The sequence below is a fragment of the Leptidea sinapis genome, chromosome 12, assembly GCF_905404315.1.
Source record: "Leptidea sinapis chromosome 12, ilLepSina1.1, whole genome shotgun sequence".
Lineage (NCBI taxonomy): Eukaryota > Metazoa > Arthropoda > Insecta > Lepidoptera > Pieridae > Leptidea > Leptidea sinapis.
Genome location: NC_066276.1, coordinates 5,491,119 through 5,509,315, shown reverse-complemented (window position 1 = coordinate 5,509,315; position 18,197 = coordinate 5,491,119). Strand labels below are relative to the sequence as shown.

General features: G+C 36.2%; 1 non-coding gene across 1 annotated transcript; it reads right to left on the bottom strand.

Moving 5' to 3' along the window:
- Window positions 1-15,105: 15,105 nt before the first annotated feature.
- Window positions 15,106-15,179, bottom strand: Trnas-cga (transfer RNA serine (anticodon CGA)). Its single transcript has one exon. It is a non-coding gene; the product is annotated as a tRNA-Ser (tRNA).
- Window positions 15,180-18,197: the final 3,018 nt, after the last annotated feature.

The window sequence follows — 18,197 nt, the reverse complement described above, 5'->3', positions numbered from 1 at the left end:
ACAACGGTAACTTAAAAATCGACACTCAAACTAACTCAATAATCTGTACTCTTAACATATTTAATGACCACTATTTGTTCTAGTTTATATTAATAAACTCTAATGCAATTAAAGTCGTAACATAAGAAGCGTTTGTCAATTAACCACAACCGCAATTTCTCAAGTAATTATTGCAAAGTTAATGTTGGTTTTCATTGCACCACAACAGGCTCTAGTTAAGTTGTGTTTCCATAATTTTGTCATGGTACTATTTTCCTACAACCATTTTAAAACAACAATTATATCTATCACAACTTGCAAACTTTTTTCTAATAATACTATCGAGATCGTCTCGCTTTTTCGTTTCATCGAGGTTCAAATCGATACGGTGATGAGGGCAGCGCAGGACCGATCGCTTTGGAGATGTTTGGGGGAGGCCTTTATGCTCCAGTGGACGTCTTCCGGCTGATGATGAACATGATGATGAGTTTCGAATCACAACGATTCTAAAGAAGCAGTCAATCCTGTTATTAAACATTTCTATAGCATTGGCACGTCATTCAAAGTATTTGTCAGGCAGTCTGCAAACATAATGGAACTTATTAAACTCGTTTATAGATAGCACCTAGAATTATTAGCATGCTCTTTGCACATGATATCTTTGTTTTATTAGAGTTAGTGTAAGCAAGTCAGGACGTTCAATGACTCTGGCGGGGAGGCTGCGACACTGCAGTCGACATCTCGTTCACTATCGGACTGAGATCTGTCCATATATCTTGCGATATATCACTAGAGTGGCTCATGTAATTATAAATTAGAAAACACATACTTCACTTTACTGAAAGTGACAAGAGTACTTAGCGCCTACAACAAATATGGTACTTAAGTATTTTTTGTGTTAATTTAGTATTTCAATTTGTATGAGTATACGCAGATTTTTTGATTAATTAGCTTTTACCTGTGACTTCTTCCGTGTTGAATTGTTACTTTGGGCAATTTAATTTTTATTATTCAAAGATACTTTTCAAATAATACACATACAAACCGCTCTTTCCGCTGGCAGCTCATTTCATATTATTAGAGCATATCTATTGTCATTGCAGACAGGCTCTTTAATAGTATTTCCCTGTGAACTTTAATCTCCTATTTCATTCCCATGTAAGTCCAAGTTTCAAAAATGCTCGGAGAAAGTTTATAAATTATTTCGTATCAAGTGCCTAAATATAAAAGTAGTATCTAGTATATAAGAAAAGACATCTAAAAGAATAATTTTTTTGAAAATAAATGCCTTTATACAAAGTTTCATCGTTTTATCTTCGATAATGACGAATTTCCATACAAACTGCCATCCCCAATTTCATTTTATTTTTTGCAATAAGGCGTAGCCTATATCCATTTCCAAGCTCTAGTCTATCTCTGTACAAAATTTTATCAAAATAGTCCGATGGTTTAGGCGTGAAAGCGTAACCAAAAAACTTACATTCACATTTATAATATTAGTAGGGATTTGAAGGTTTTAATCAATTTAAGAGTTTAGCAGCAAGGACATTGGGGTGAATTTTGAATATTGGAAACATATAAATATTAATAACTTTAATATTTAGCCGTTAAAATGGAAATGTATATATAGTTTAAAATGCAAAAATTTATTTGATTGTGCATCCGTTAGCAATAAACTGTTGAATGTTGTTTTATAAAGTTATTCTGTAGCAAAATAAAGGACACTGGGAAATTTTAAATAATTATAGAACTATGGTTTTTACATCGAAATCTCCCTATTTAAGAATTATACTCTACTTTTTAACTTGTAGTTTTTTTCAATATCAAAACAGAATAAAAACATCTTTCAAGTAAAAGGCTCAGTGTCCTTTTACATCATATTCGTGTCGCCATTTTAGGTGTCCTGATAATCCTGCTTAGGATGTGAGTCAAATGTTATGAAAATATCATTATAAGTATAATGTATAAAAAATATCACCTAATTTAAAAACAAATTAACAGCTCTATATAGATAGCACTTAATCTTACATACCGAGGCGCGTCGATAAACGTCGAGAGCCCGCGCCTCCGACCGCCCGTACCGCCCGAGCCGCCTTCATTTCACTCTGCGCTTAACCTTAAACAAACAGGCTTTTATATTATCTGTTATTATAATTTAGTTAGTAACTTCTTAGTGTTTTATAACGCATTGTCACACGATTTTCTATCTTACGCATAGATATTACTGTTTTATAAAACAATACCTTATATAACTTTTGGAAAATTATACTATTTAGCATGACGACGTCATAAGGTTGTCAGAGGTGATGATAGTAATCTAGCAAACTGTAATACGTTTAGCGCAGTTGTTATTAGTTGTAGATGCATGATATTAACCAAGCAAAAATAACCAAGAATTTCCAAATATTCATATGTAAAATTTGAATTATATTGATTAGAAATATGGAGATTTTTCAAATCAAATTCTTTTTTTTTTTATGAAAATACGGGACTAGACGAGCAGGACGTTCAGCTTATGGTAATAGATACGCCCTGCCCATTACAATGCAGTACCGCTCAGGATTCTTGGAAAGCCCAAAAATTCATAGCGGCACTACAATTGCACTTATCAACTTGATACATAAGTTGTTAAGTCTCATTTGCCCAGTAATTTCCCTAGCTACGGCGCCCTTCAGGCCGAAACAGAGTAATGTTTACACATAACTGCTGCACAACAGAAATAGGCACCATTGTAGTACCCATAATCTAGCCGGCATCCTGTGCAAAAGAGCCTCTAACTGCCTAAAAATATTGTAGGCAGTTGACAAACATAAACTATAATATTATGAAACATTACGTAGACAACACAACCATTTGCCCGAGCAACTGACACTTACATAACGCCATATTACTTATTCTAAAGAGCTTTCACATTATGTAACAATTATGTGCAGCGCGTTGTTGCCGAAATCAGTGCATCATTTTATATAACAACTTGAGTAAGCATCAACGTTGTGAAACCTCGTATTGTTTAACAGTTTCCGTACAATGGCCATAGAGGGTTTATTGAGCGTGTGTTGTACTTTCAAAGGTCGTTTCGTAATTGTGTTACGAGCTATGGTGTAAACATTTGTTTTGTATATACATATTAATACACCATGCTAAGGTAAGTTCTTTCGGATTGTCAAGTACCGTTAGCTCGTTTGCCATCCAGAATGCTTCAGATTCTTTGAGTTGTGGTAAATCTTCTTTAACTCCTCTGACATTATTCATCAACGCCATCAGCCGGAAGACGTACACTGCTGGACATAGGCCTACCCCAAAGATCTCCACGACGTTCGGTCCTGCGCTGCCTTCATCCAACGGGTTCCGGCGATCTTGACCAAATCGGGGGTCCATCATCTACCAACACTGCGTCTGCCGCAGTGGTCGCCATTCGAGGACTTTACTGCCTCAATGGCCATCTGTCCGTCGACCTATATGCCCTGCCCACTGCCACTTCAATTTCGCAATCATTTTGGTTATGTCGGTGACTTTGGTTCTCCTACAAATCTGTTCTGATTCGATCTCGCAGGGAAACTCCGAGCTTACTATATCTCCATTGTCCTCTCAGCGACCATGAGCTTTTTCATCAGACCCATAGTTAGCGACCACGTCTGCGCACCATAAGTCATCACTGGCAACACACACTGGTTAAAACCTTCGTCTTCAGACACTGGTATTTGGGACTAGAAATTTTTCGGAACTTCCCGAACGCTGCCCATCCGAGTTGGATTCGATGACACTATTATTTTATACAAAAATATGAGAGACAAGTTAGACGTCCACCTCTGGCTAAGTGGACACGTCCTGATCATTACTAAGCAGTTTTGCTCAGCGGCATCTCAACTGGGCCCCTCACTTTGAGACAGATGCTAAGCTCACTAATGTTTTAGTGCCACAACTAATTATATTAACTTTTAAAATATGTAACTTCAGCTCCAAACGTGACACTATGGGGTCACGGAAAGCCAGTGTTGAACTCATTATGAATGTATGGACCCAACTCTAACTGAGTGGACTCCAGTTTTGGAAGAACAGAACTCCAGTCCATTTAGTATTGTTGTTTTTTTCTTTTGTATCAAGTGAAGTATTAACATTAAGCATATATTTTATTTTCATTACCTTTTTTGTGTGAATGTGTCAGTTTTTCTTCCAAAATAAATTAATTTTCATTTCATTTCAATTTAATAAATACTACAAACCTGTGGAATGAGCTTCCTTGTGCGGTGTTTCCGGGACGATACGACATTGGTACCTTCAAGAAAAGCACGTACACCTTCCTTAAAGGCCGGCAACGCTCCTGTATTTCCTCTGGTGTTGCAAGAGAATGTGGCCGGCGGTGATCACTTTACACCAGGTGAACCGTACACTCATTTGTCCTCCTTTTCCATAAATGTTGTTTCGCTGCAAAAAAAGGTGTTGTTGTGCAAAGAAGCCTCCCAAAGATGCTTTAGGTAGTTTTTTTGCGCATTAGTGGCAAATGCTTGTATTAGGCGATTGGCCCAGAGGCGTCTCTAGACATGAACCTCAACCTAGTCTAAAGCCTACATGTAATGTGTCGCCAGTTTCTAGTGACATCACTAAAGAGTTCTCCGTCATTGAAGTCGGTGTCATGTATTGTGTGTGTATGAACTCCCATAGCGACAGTAATGACCTCGTGAGGAATGGGAAGAAAAGCTGTGATATAGATATTTTTACATACCTTGTTATTAAATGTCAGTCAAATAATGTTAGCGGGTATATATATCTTTAATATAGGGACGATAGGGATAAATTTATAAAGTAAATGATGAAAATTAGACTATTTGCCAGTTTAGCACTACCCTATTGATTGTAGTTCTATATTAAGAGGTTGAGAAGAAGATTCGTTATAGCCCCACTGAGGCGAATTTCCATTGAAATCAGACGTTTTCCATAAAATAAGTGATCACCACAACTCATGGTTTCTTGAATCACTACCGGAACTAGTTTTAATACTTCTACCACAGTCGACAGTGTCTATTGTGCTTCAACGCGACATCGCAAAGTGGATCTTCCCCAATATGGGCGGATCGGCTGTATATCATAATTTTTGTCTACACTTACTTAAAATGTTTAAATCAAAGAGAATTTTATAAAATATCAGAGACGGATAAAGTTCGCGCATAATATTGAAGAGGTCGTGAATAAAAAGAGATGTGCCAACCGAAAATGTATATAAAAATAAACGGCAAAGGTTTTACGGAGTGAAATCTACGTGGAAAATATCAACGTGCCTTGTGCCCTGATGACGAGTGGCTAGGGAAGGGACAAGCATCCGTTTAATGTGTCGATAAGCTTGTTACAAAAAAAATTAAACACATATTTTTTTATGAAATAATACCTATGTAAAGAAAAATTTGTGTATAATTTAACATTACAGCCTTTATTTAACATTCTATATTGTTATGTTTTCGGTGATTTTTTTACTTTGTGATTATATATACATATATTCATCTGGCATATCATATTTATTATATATTGCATATATATATAGTCTATTATTTATTATTACAAGTTCTTTTAAAAAGTAAAAGAAAATCTTTTAAGCATATTAAAGTTAAAGGTAGAATATATGGGCATAAATAAACGTTTAGACCTATTTCTGTTTCGTGTAGTACGGAGATCATAAAAGCTTTGTCAGCCTTTACTGTTCCAACAATGAATATACAGGGGCAATTTTTTGAGTAGGCGTGGATGGCCACATCAGTCAACTATAAGAAATAGCGAAAAGTACTTAAAGGAGTTTTTTACATACATACATAAAATCACGCCTCTTTCCCGTGGGGGTAGGCAGAGACCACATCTTTCCACTTGCTACGATCCTTACAAACTTGTTTCGCTTCGTCCACTTTCATTATTCCTCTCATACATGCTCTTCGGTTTAGGGTACTCTTGACATGGCCTTTTTCAAGACGCCCCTGATTTGAAAAGATAAGTCCGCCTAGGTCTACCCCTTCCAAGACTTTCATTCACACTGGCCTTATACATTTTCTTCGTCAATCGTTCTTCATTCATTCTCTCAACATGTCCAAACCATCTCAGCATACCTTTCTCAATTTTTGGTACAACATCTTCTTTCAGACCACAAAGTTTCATTATCTCACTATTTCTTATCCTGTCACTCAGTTTAACTCCTATCATACTTCTCAACGCTCTCATCTCAACTGCATTTATTCTGCTTTCATGTTACTTCTGCCATACCTAACCTTCACTTCCGTATATGAGTGTTGGAACCAACACCACCCCATGCACAGCCAAACGAGCCTTATTAGACACCTTCAGCCTGCTCATAAAGGAGTGCAAAGCTCCATTCACCATGTTTCCTGCATTCACTCTTCACTCAATATCACTCTCATACTTTCCGTAACACTGAGTTGAGTTTTTTAACACTGTGATTTAAAGATTTCTGAATTTTATTTTAGTACGAGCATGTCAATTTCTGTTTTATAGTATTATAATTATACATATTATATTATGTAACACGATTGACTTTAATCAAAATATTTTATACCATTGCAATAATTTTGTATTCTCTCAAAGTGTTTTGGCTGGGCAGGGTTTTTGATTGAGTTAAATCATGAAACATTCTTTGCTCTATTAGGTCAAGTTGGTGTGGATGGGCAAATGCGAAAGAATGAGGAATAGCGAAAAATTCTTAAAAAAGTTTCGGACCCGCGACGAAGCGAGCAAGACGTATCTGATGGTAAATGATACGCCCTACCCATTATTATGTAGTTTACAAAAAGTAACACTAAATTTTGAGAGGCATCGCAGTTATGCTAGTCTTAATGATGCATAAGTTTCAGTAACAGTCTCTAAAAACAGTACACTTTAAACTAAGATACAATTTCGAATGTTGTGAAGGTTGCGGGTGTGGGTTAGTTAAACTACTGACCATCATTTCGAACAAGGTACAGCTGTGAATACTTTAAAATTAGAAGCAGTAAAATCCAACATTTTACTGAAGTTTCTCATTACATCCCAGAATTAGTTCCTTATTAGCGATACTATCGAATGATGTAATTATGCAGGTTGGTTAAATGATCATTGATGCAGTTTTAATTCCTATCCAAATTTTCCCCGAAAATCCTCTAAGTACTTTTCGCTATTCCTTATAGTTACCATTTGGCTATCCACCCCCACTTGAAAAATTGCCCCTGTTGGAACAGTAAAGGCTGACAATGCTGTTATGATAACTCCGTTGGTAGAGGTATGACCACCAATATTATCAACTTAAATCATTAAATATTGTTTTGTTGCAAAGTCATTTCTTAGCATCTGCAATAATGCTGATGACGACAAAATGACTTTCACAGTCCATCACTTTGACACGGAGCGCAACATAGCTTTTAACTCGCAAAAATATATGGCAAGTGCCTAGTATTTTCCATATACACTAGAGCGGTGCAGAACTATTAGGAAGCAACCAACCTACGTTCCCTTCATTGTTGAACTTAATTACTTATTCTGATATATCTCGTTTGATTTAAAGTCTTGTCTTTATTATTGCATCAGTATAGAAAGGGTTCTAAAAGTTCACTCATGGAAGTGCACACGTTAAACTCCGACTTGTCCATTTTTCCCAACAGAGGAAAAAATAAGTTGGCGAATCATGCAGTGTCATAATAATCTTGCTACATCGGAAAATTAGATGATCTACTAATCCAGAATAAGATTTGATGTAAAGGAATTATCCTTCTATAATCGTTAGGATTTAATTAATCGTAAAGTTTAATTGATTTATTTTTTGATTGATTTATTGAATCCTAATAATCCCTTGAAGTGTAATGAAATAAAATTCTTTATTTTGCTTTGCAAGTGGGTATGGCCAGCTTAAATATTACAATGTATCCTCTATCCAGCTGAAATTAAATGCATGCAAAAACTTATTTAAAATATTCATTAATACTATATACAATTATAACTTTATGCCGCATAAAATCAATGAATAAAACAACTTGATCTAAGCTGGAATATAAGCATGTCGAGCTGATATTTATAGTCTGTTTTTCGTCTATTCTGGATAATATCAAAAATCAATATAATAGTTACAGAAGAATAGCTTAAAATACCATGTAACACAGAGTAATTTACATGGATTCAACATATCCCCGGAGAGGTTGGCGGAGATTACGAATTTGCGACAGTCCTGGCATTTACCACGCCTTTTAATCACCTCAATTTTTGTGGTTTTATATGTTCCTATTAAATTCCGATTCAGTTGTAGAATGAACGCCTAAGTTGACCTTTTTTATCACTTCCATCCAAATTTAATGCATTGATATTTGAAATTAATGTTATATCACCAACCCTTTCTATATGGTCTATCTTCCACAACCTCTAAACTGTTATTTCAAACTCGAAATAGTACAATTAGGTTCATTATATTTATGTATGGATATAGATTAATATCTGTAAAATAAGATCATTAGACGTCATACTATTACGTACCACACCTGCAAATTTAGTACACAAGAAATATTGTAAGCAATCGACATCTCACATGCCAAGACGTGATGTGACTTATTAATTAACTTTTGATGATAATGACTTTATCAACTTGTGACAAATCAATAATTTTAGATTGGCCTTTATTACATAATACATTAGATTCATTTATCATATATCATAATTATACAAGGTTAATAGTAATAATATTAACAGGATTAGAGGATTTCCCCGAATTTTTGGAATTGTGGCAAACGTTATGATCTTCACTTTAGCCGCCCAATGTTCAAAAGCATGATAGTTTTAACAACCTTATTGTCTAGTAAACTATGTGTTTAACTACAATTCTATTTCATTTATTTCTCATATCTCTTTTTAAAATTTGTTACTTTTAGTCTTTTATTTTAATAAAGAAATCCCTCAAGACTTATTTATGACTTTAATTGAAAATTCACATATAATACAAAAATCAATAATGAATTATTTTTATCGAATAATTGAAATTATCGATTATGTAAATAGGGCATTTTGTCGGTTGTTTGTTTCCCATCACTAGAGGCGGTTGAGATCCCCGTTGTTGCTTTTTTCCCATTTACGAGTTTCACGGCGACCGATGCCTGAAACTTACACGTATCCAGAATATAAATGTCAGATCTCTCTGTTTCTTTCGCACCTTTCTGGATACATATTTCCTTTCCGCTCTATCAACAGATAAAAGTGTGATGCTCGTTATGGTTCAATCCGAAAACGAATGTCCACTTAGTCTACTGCTGAAAATTGAGCTTTATACCAAAGGGATACTGTATTTTTTAGATTTTTTGCATTAGTAGTTAGTGCTTCTGGAAATTAGTTATGGAAAATGTTGTCTTTTTCGAACCAGTTGCATTTAAAATGCTCTATCCTTGCTGGGTGGTTGTTGCACTAAAATATGAAAAGCGTTTTTGATCTAAACAAGAGACACTAGATTGGTGTTTCTCAATACGCAGAATTTTTATATCGCATGCCTATGTCACTGATGGCAAAAGTGTGGACTACTGAAAACTGAGCGTAAAATAAACAATCGTATACAGGGTGTCCCAAACTTATGGGACATGAAGGGAAAGTGCCTTAAATATCGAAGATAGGCTATTTTACTGAAAGAAGACTTTATGTTATTTTTAAAAGTTAGTAATTCTGCATTCAAAGATTTTCTAAAAATTACTTGCCTCGTCTGGGAATCTAACCGACTTAAATTTAAAAAAAAACACCCCTACTCTTATGATGCCAATCGAAAGAATGGCCAAAAACTAATAACAAGTAACATAGTATTTTAAATGTAAATAATAATATATCTAATCGTTGCCGTAGTAAAAAAGCTATTGTTCTTAATTAGTGCGGTATCTACTTGGAGCGCAGTGGAGACCAATCCTTAGATTACTAAGAAAAAAAGACAGATATCAGACAAAAAAAGCTAGTTTATCCTCTGAAATGGAAATATAAGTTGGAGCGTGCAAAAATACGAAATAATCATCTATTACAATTAATTATGAGAATATTATTAAAGCACATAACAGTGATGAAATTGGGACAAGCTGTCGCCAGTGATGTCATAATGACGTCAGTTGTCATAGTGTGTGTAACACCTTTATACACCTATACACACACTACACCTCCCCCCTAAAAAGAAAAAAAAATTACAGTATGAATAGTGTATAAAGGTGTTACATACACTATAATGAAGTCCCTGTTGGATGGGAAGCTCCTTTGCACAGGATGCCGGCTAGATTTTGGGTAGGTACCACAACGGCGCCTATTCCTGCCGTGAAGCAGTAACGTATAACATTACTGTGTTTTGGTCTAAAGGGCGCCGTAGCTAGTGAAATTACTGGGCAAATGAGACTTAATATCTTTTTATTCTTTCATTAAAAAGAATGCTGAGAGAGTTTCTTGCGCTGCTTCTTCTTTCTCAGAGCGACATATTCTTGCACCGCTTCTTCTCTCTCAGAGCGCCATTTGTTTCCGAAGCGGTAGTACTTTTCGCTATTCCTTATAGTTACCATTTGGCTATCCACCCCCACTTGAAAAATTGCCCCTGTTGGAACAGCAAAGGCTGACAATGCTGTTATGATAACTCCGTTGGTAGAGGTATGACCACCAATATTATCAACTTAAATCATTAAATATTTTTTTGTTGCAAAGTCATTTTTAGCACCTGCAATAATGCTGATGACGACAAAATGATTTTCACATTCCATCCACTTTGACACGGAGCGCAACATAGCTTTTATCTCGCAAAAATATATGGCAAGTGCCTAGTATTTTCCATATACACTAGAGCGGTGCAGAACTATTAGGAAGCAACCAACCTACGTTCCCTTCATTGTTCAACTTAATTACCTATTCTGATATATCTCGTTTGATTTAAAGTCTTCTCTTTAATATTGCATCAGTATAGAAAGGGTTTTAAAAGTTCACTGATGGAAGTGCACACGTTAAACTCCGTTTTGTCCATTTCTCCCTTAAAACAGAGGAAAAAATAAGTTGGCGAATCATGAAGTGTCATAATAATATTGCTACATCGGAAAATATGATGATCTACTAATCCAGAATAAGTTTTGATGTAAAGGAATTATCCTTCTATAATCGTTAGGATTTTCTTGCGCTGCTTCTTCTTTCTCAGAGCGACATATTCTTGCACCGCTTCTTCTCTCTCAGAGCGCCATTTGTTTCCGAAGCGGTAGTAGTATCTAGTAGTATAAGAAATGACATCAAAAAGAATTCTAAAGGAATCAATTTTGAGAAAATAAATGCCTTTTATGGCTTTTTATGCCTTTTCATATATTTCCGAAGCGGTAGTAGTTGCTAGTATATTAGAAATGACATCAAAACTAATTCTAAAGGAATTAATTTTGAGAAAATAAATGCCTTTTATGCCTTTATGTCTCAAGGTGACGAGCGCAATTGTAGTAGGTACCGCTCAGAATTTTTGGGTCTTACAAGAATCATGAGCGGCACTGCATTGTAATGGACAGGGCATATCAATCACCATCAGCTGAACGTCCTGCTCGTCTCGTCTCTTATTTTTATTAAAAAAAAAAAGATTGAAATCAGTTCACAATCGTCGAAGTTCAGGAAGCTTGAATAAACCTTCATTAATCTGACGATAATCTTAGCCCGACCAGAGCGCACGCAACTGTACAATTATAGCGAATCCGTACAATATATATCTTAGAAGCAGACTTGTTATTCCATTATTCGTGAAGTTGGGAGGGCATTGTAGTGCAATTGTTGTGGGGGAATGTAGGGACATCGACTGAACCGGTTTGATACTTTGACCACTATTTCTGCTTTCATCGACTCAGTGAATGCACTAATATCTATTTAGTTAGCATTTACAGAAAATTCCTTACTTTTGTTTCTAAGTCTTTGAACTTTCGAGGTATTTCTTTCGTATTGAATTTTATTACTAAGCATAGAACAACCTTAGCATATTAGTAATTTTTTTACTATCAATTCCTTGGGAATTATTTTTAATGTCTATAAAATCTATGCTTTGGAAAAAAATTGCGTACTCAGACAGAAGAAACGAAGCGATAAACTTGCCCAGTTTGAAGCCCATTACTTTAGTAGGACCTACTTATACATACATACACACTCACGCCTTGTTCCCGTCGGGGTAGGCAGAGACAATAGAATGCCATTTGCTTCTATCCTTACAAACCTCGAGCGCTTCCTCTACATTCATTACTCTTTTCATACATGCTCGCCGGTTGCGGGTGCTGCGGACCTCTCCTTTTCTCAAAACGTCCCCAATTTGATCGACGAATGTTCTACGAGGTCTCCCGCGACCGACTCTCCCACACACACTTGCTTTATACCTACTACTATTTATCACCTCACAATTCTTTGCAAGGGCATTATTTGATAAAGGTCCAATACCTTGGCTTATTTTGTCTGAAACTAATATAAACTTACTTGATGCACTTGTATCCATACTTTGACTATTTTTTATTGAGATACACTTGGGTCTTGATCTTTTTCTATTGAACGTATATTTGTAGTGTGTCTAGTTGCGGTAGTAGTATCTAGTATATCAGAAATGACATCAAAAAGAAATCTAAAGGAATCAATTTTGAGAAAATAAATGCCTTTTATGCCTTTTAAGCAACAGGCTGTGGGTTCAGTTCCCACGGATAGCATTGAAATTTACTAATGTGGATTTCTAAAAATCCTTTTTAATTCGTCAGTTATATTTTTTTACTACCGGCGATTTGCTAAGCTTAATATGTTGGTGCAACCGATAAGCTGATGATATGCGCTATGAACGAAATATAGCATGGCTTGTTTTTTTATGAAAATGCGGGATGAGACGAGCAGAACGAGACGAGCAGGACGTTCAGCTGATGGTAATTCATACGCCCTGCCCATTTCAATAGAGTGCCGCTCATGATTCTTGAAAATCCCAAAAATTCTGAGCGGCACTACAATTGCACTCGTCACGTTGAGACATAAGATGTTAAGTCTCATTTGCCCAGTAATTTCACTAGATACGGCGCCCTTTAGACCGAAGCACAGTAATGTTTACACATGACTGCTTCACGGCAAAAATAGTCGCTCTTGTGGTATAATAATCTAGCCGGCATCCTTTGCAAAGGAGCCTCCCACTGATAAGTACTGGCTCACTCACAACATCCAGTATATAAAATGTTATCAATTATATATTTTACAACTAAATATGAGTTCGTGAATGTCCCAAATACTAAAATTAAAAAAATTAAAAATATCGATTTCCGGTGCATCATTATAATATCATCCCAACTAATACTATAAATGTGAATGTAAGTTTGTTTGTTACGCTTTTACGACTCAGCTATCTAACCGATTTTGATGAAAATTTGCGATAGACTAGAGCTTGAGAAAGGACATAGGCAACTTTTTATCCCGGAAAAATCCATAGTTCCCTCAGGATTTGTGAAAAACTGAAATTCACATCGATGAGCTATAACAATTCCAGTAGTAGGTTTAGTTATATATTATTATGATTTGGGGATTTCAATGCACTTAAATCCTAGGATCTATTGTGCCCCCTTCTTGCGCTAGCGCGGCTGCTCTCAAACTTAAAAGTTAAGGAGGAGAATCGAGGTTACTACGCAGGATACGTGTTACTGTGCCGAGTTTTAAATTATATTATGTAGGATTCTCAGAGGGTCCAGGCAGGGCACGTCCTCTACTTTACCCCGATACCCCGATTCTGGCATTCGCATTCTAGAAGAATGTGTATGGGGTCTTCAGTGGCTTCGCAGCAGAATCTGCACAGGTTTGATTCACTGAGACCCATTCAGCTTGCAATGGCCGGATAGGAACCCCGTGAGGGCTCTCAGTGGCTTCGCAGCAGAATCTGCACAGGTTTGATTCACTGAGACCCATTCAGCTTGCAATGGCCGGATAGGAACCCCGTGAGGGCTCTCAGCTGCGTCCTGTCCAAGCCTATGCATTTTTAGGTTTAGTTTGCCATAGCAATCTTACTCGAAATAAGATTCATATAATATTTTGGAAATGGTAGCGAAAACGGGAACCGGAACTGGAATAGGACATCAGATAATTTTCAATTCCAAACTTGTTTATTAATTTTTTAAATCCTTTTTAAAAAAATCTTAATCCTCCGCTTACGTACCTTCATACATATTTTATTAAAACATATTTTTATTTTTACAATTAGTAACAATTAATATTATATTTGCAACCAATGTGTGTTGCCAGTGATGACACACGGTACGCAGACGTGGTCGCTAACTATGAGCCTTATGAGCTCATTGTCGCACAGAGGGCAATGGAGAGGGCTATGCTCGGAGTTTCGTAGGAGAACTATAATTCGACATAGCCTAGATGGTTGCGAAACTGATGTGGCAGTGGGCAGGGCACATAGCTCGACGGACAGATAGCCGTTGGGGCAGTAAAATCCTCGAATCGCGACCACGTACCAGAAGACGCAGTGTTGGTAAGCCCCCTACAAGATGGAGCGACGACTTGGTCAAGATCACCGGAATAGGTTGGATGAAGGCAGCACAGGGCCGATCATCATGGAGATAATTGGGGGAGGCATTTGTCCAACACTGGACGTCTTCCGTCTGATACTGGTGATGATGATGATAACTTATTGTATTTAAATATTATTACCACGTAAAATCCCCATTCAAGGGACAAACTTAATTAAACAATTAAATGACAAAAGCAAACTTAACCAAAAGGCATTAATTATTCCCTAACTTATTAAAAGTTATCTCATTATATACAATACATTATGAATAACATCTTGGAAATAAACAGGAGAGGAATCCCCGAAGATGTCATAAAATAAATCTGGGAAGGGTTCGCAAATGGAAGGATCTTAATGTATATATTTCAGGGAACATGTTTGGGACAACTTGAAAATAATTGGACTTATCCATTATAAATACGGACTTTGTACAAAATGTCAGTGATATTATTCTTAGAGCATGAATGTTCACGACAGAAGTAGAAACTTCATCGAGGCGAGGTTAGTAAAACGAAATATATTTTTTTTTAGTTTTTTATTCACAATTTGTTATGTTTTGAAAGTGATAACCCTCACTTCTAGGATTAATACACAAATAAAATTTGAAAAACAAAATTTTATGAACGATGCGGGACTCGAACCCACGACCTCTGGCGTTCGGTGCCAGTGCTCTAACCAACTGAGCTAACCGTTCGAGTGGCGTATCGTCATAAAGTCTGTGGTTTCATCTACAGGATCTACTTTACACTTGATAAACTGCTCAACCCCAACATTAGGAAATTGACTTGAGATGTCGCTCTTGTAAATCTAAACAATATGCAAATAGTTTTTTATTCATAAAAAATTTACATAATTGTAAGTATGTTTAAATTACTCTGGTTATGGTATGTAATATATTGCATACAAGATGATTTCTCGGGGTGAACGTCTGTGTCACTCTTAACCTACCATCTTCCTCATAGCATGAGCTAGCTACCACTGAAAGTCTCATCAAAAACGGTCAAGAACTTTCAGACATCAGCTGGAATAAAGAGACCAAACACTCAACATTCATATTATACAATAGATATACAAGCTGCTTTCACATTATTATAAACAATAAACTATAACTTTTATTTTATATATTTACGCGTATATTAATTGTTCCATATGAGAGGTAATACCGCATACATTATATATAACATAGCTAATGAATCTAAATAATCATAATTCTTATGCTACGCCTTAGTTCATGTCGTGATCCGTAACGACTCCGATCGTATCGTCATTGTTATAGGCAGATCCTTCCATCACTTACTGCTATAAAATACTCTCAGGATCCAATTCAAAAGTCCACACTGTGGCCATTGCAGGCTAGAAGTAACGTAAACCGAGGCCAACAAACAGAATTACTCTATCTGTTCTAGAAACACATTAATTATTATGCCGACGGTACAACCCTTAGGAAATGGCATAGTTTACGGTTGCATCAATTATGCCCAAGCATATCCTAATTACCGTAATGGTGTTAACCTGGAGGGAGGGCCGTTAAGGGGAGGAGTTACTATGTCCTCTCGCATGAGAATTAAGTGATTACTGACCAGACCATAAGGATTGTCTTGAGATTTTGCTATTTTTATAGATTCGTGAATGCATAGTTGATACTTGAATATTTGATAATTTTATTATTATTTCATTATTCACTTTGTTAATAAAATTAAAATTAAGCAAAGAAATACAAAGTTACAACATTTTAAATCTTAAGGTCTTCTATTTACATACTTACAAGCATACATACACTTTCACAAATATTTCGTGTGTTATCTCCTTTATCAAAAGTCCATCGGACTATCAGATCATATAAGATTGTAATTGTTCGTCTCTCCCACCCCTAAGCACATAGGTGGTCCGAGGTTCGAGTCCCTTTAAGAGACGCCCCGCAACTGCTGTTTTAAATCTCGTGGGCCTCCACGGCCCACGTCCTATGTCACTGGTAAGGCCTTCAGGGTTTTCAACATAGAGGAGGTTTTTAGTCGTTAGGGGGTGTTTATGTGGGAAGTTCCATGGGAGCTAAAGAACTGCGGCCCACAATGTTAGCGTTATAACCGTTTTCCCAAAAGTTTAATAAATTTTATAATAATGTCTTCAATCGCCTTCGTTCTCATTCGCCGCGACACGTCGTTTTTCTCGACTCGTCATGAGCTCGAGCGCTTGACTACATCTGTATTTCGTCTACACATTAGCCATCAGAACTGAACTGTTGCGTTTGAAGGACGTGAGTGCTGGTGAACAACAACCTTCTTGTCTATGACCAAACGAGCTTAAACACAGTTGCTGGTAAGATCATTATTAATGAAGATATGAAATTCGTTAACCTCTAGTGTAGCAATATAGAGACTGCGATCACTATTTTGAAAATATCTATATTTAATTGAGAACAGGCAATGGAAGTATGTAATGCTCTGTATCTCTTGATATTCAAAGGAGGATAAACGATCGTACGGGTGGCCTGGTGATAAGTCCACATTTTCTTACAACACCAGAAGAATCGCAGGAGCGTTTGCGGCCTTTAAGGAAGGTGTACGAGCTTTTTTTAAGGTACCCATGTCGTATCATCTCGGAAACATCGCACAAGGAAGCACAGCTTTGTAGTACATGGAAGAAAGCTCCTTGAAAACCACAATGTGGAAGACCGCCACACATCCAGATGGTGGGGATGATATCCTAATTTGTGGAATGTAATGCGAAGGTAGAATTCTTAGAGGATAAATGTATAGAAGAGGACATAAGTCGACAACTAAAGCAACAATAATGAATAAATGTGACAAAATTTTATTCTCTTTTAGGTTTCATTAACAGAATGATCCCAAGCAATAAAACTGGGCTTCGTATCAATAACAGTTTTCATGTGATGCCAAATATAACCTTTGATGATAGCCCTAATGACCTATTAGTAAAGTGGATGTGGAGGCTTTTAAGGAGTCATTATAACTACAGTAATGAAAGAATCTAGTAATAAATATTGCCACCCAAACACCAAGGTATATGTACAGACATGCTGGGATTATAGCGTTATATACATACACTACACATACACTAAAATAACATTTATTACAATTTTTGTGTTTGTCTGTTTGTTCCGGCTAATCTCTGAAATGGCTGGACCGATTTTGACGGAACTTTTATTGGCAGGTAGCTGATGTAATAAGAAGTAATTTAGTCTAGGTTTATTTTAGAAAAATCTATTATTTTAGAAGAATAAAGTAATGTTGCAATGTCCAAGAAACAGTGTAACTCTAAAAATAATTTATATGGCAAATAACGTTTGCCGGGTCAGCTAGTACTTAATAAATACGCTGTCAAAAGAACAAGCGATTTTATGGAGTAAATTTTTAAATACTGTTAACGAACTGTTCTGTGATTATAAGGGTATCACTTAAGATTTTTCAGAATTTGAATTTCGAATTCAGGATTAAAATCAAAAGGCAAAACGACAGAATTTATATTCTCTTCTATAATGTCGGTATACGTCTATTATATTCGAAAACAACTATTTCAGCAATAAAATAATCGCAAGTTGTTGTATTTTTACACGCTTTTTATTAGCTTCACCTGTATGTATGTTTGTTTGTAATCGACTGATTTGGGTGCGATTTTAACCCACTTTAAACAGCCAGATTTCGTTAAGACTTTGTAGATTTATCGAAGACCGATGACAATACATTAATTTGAT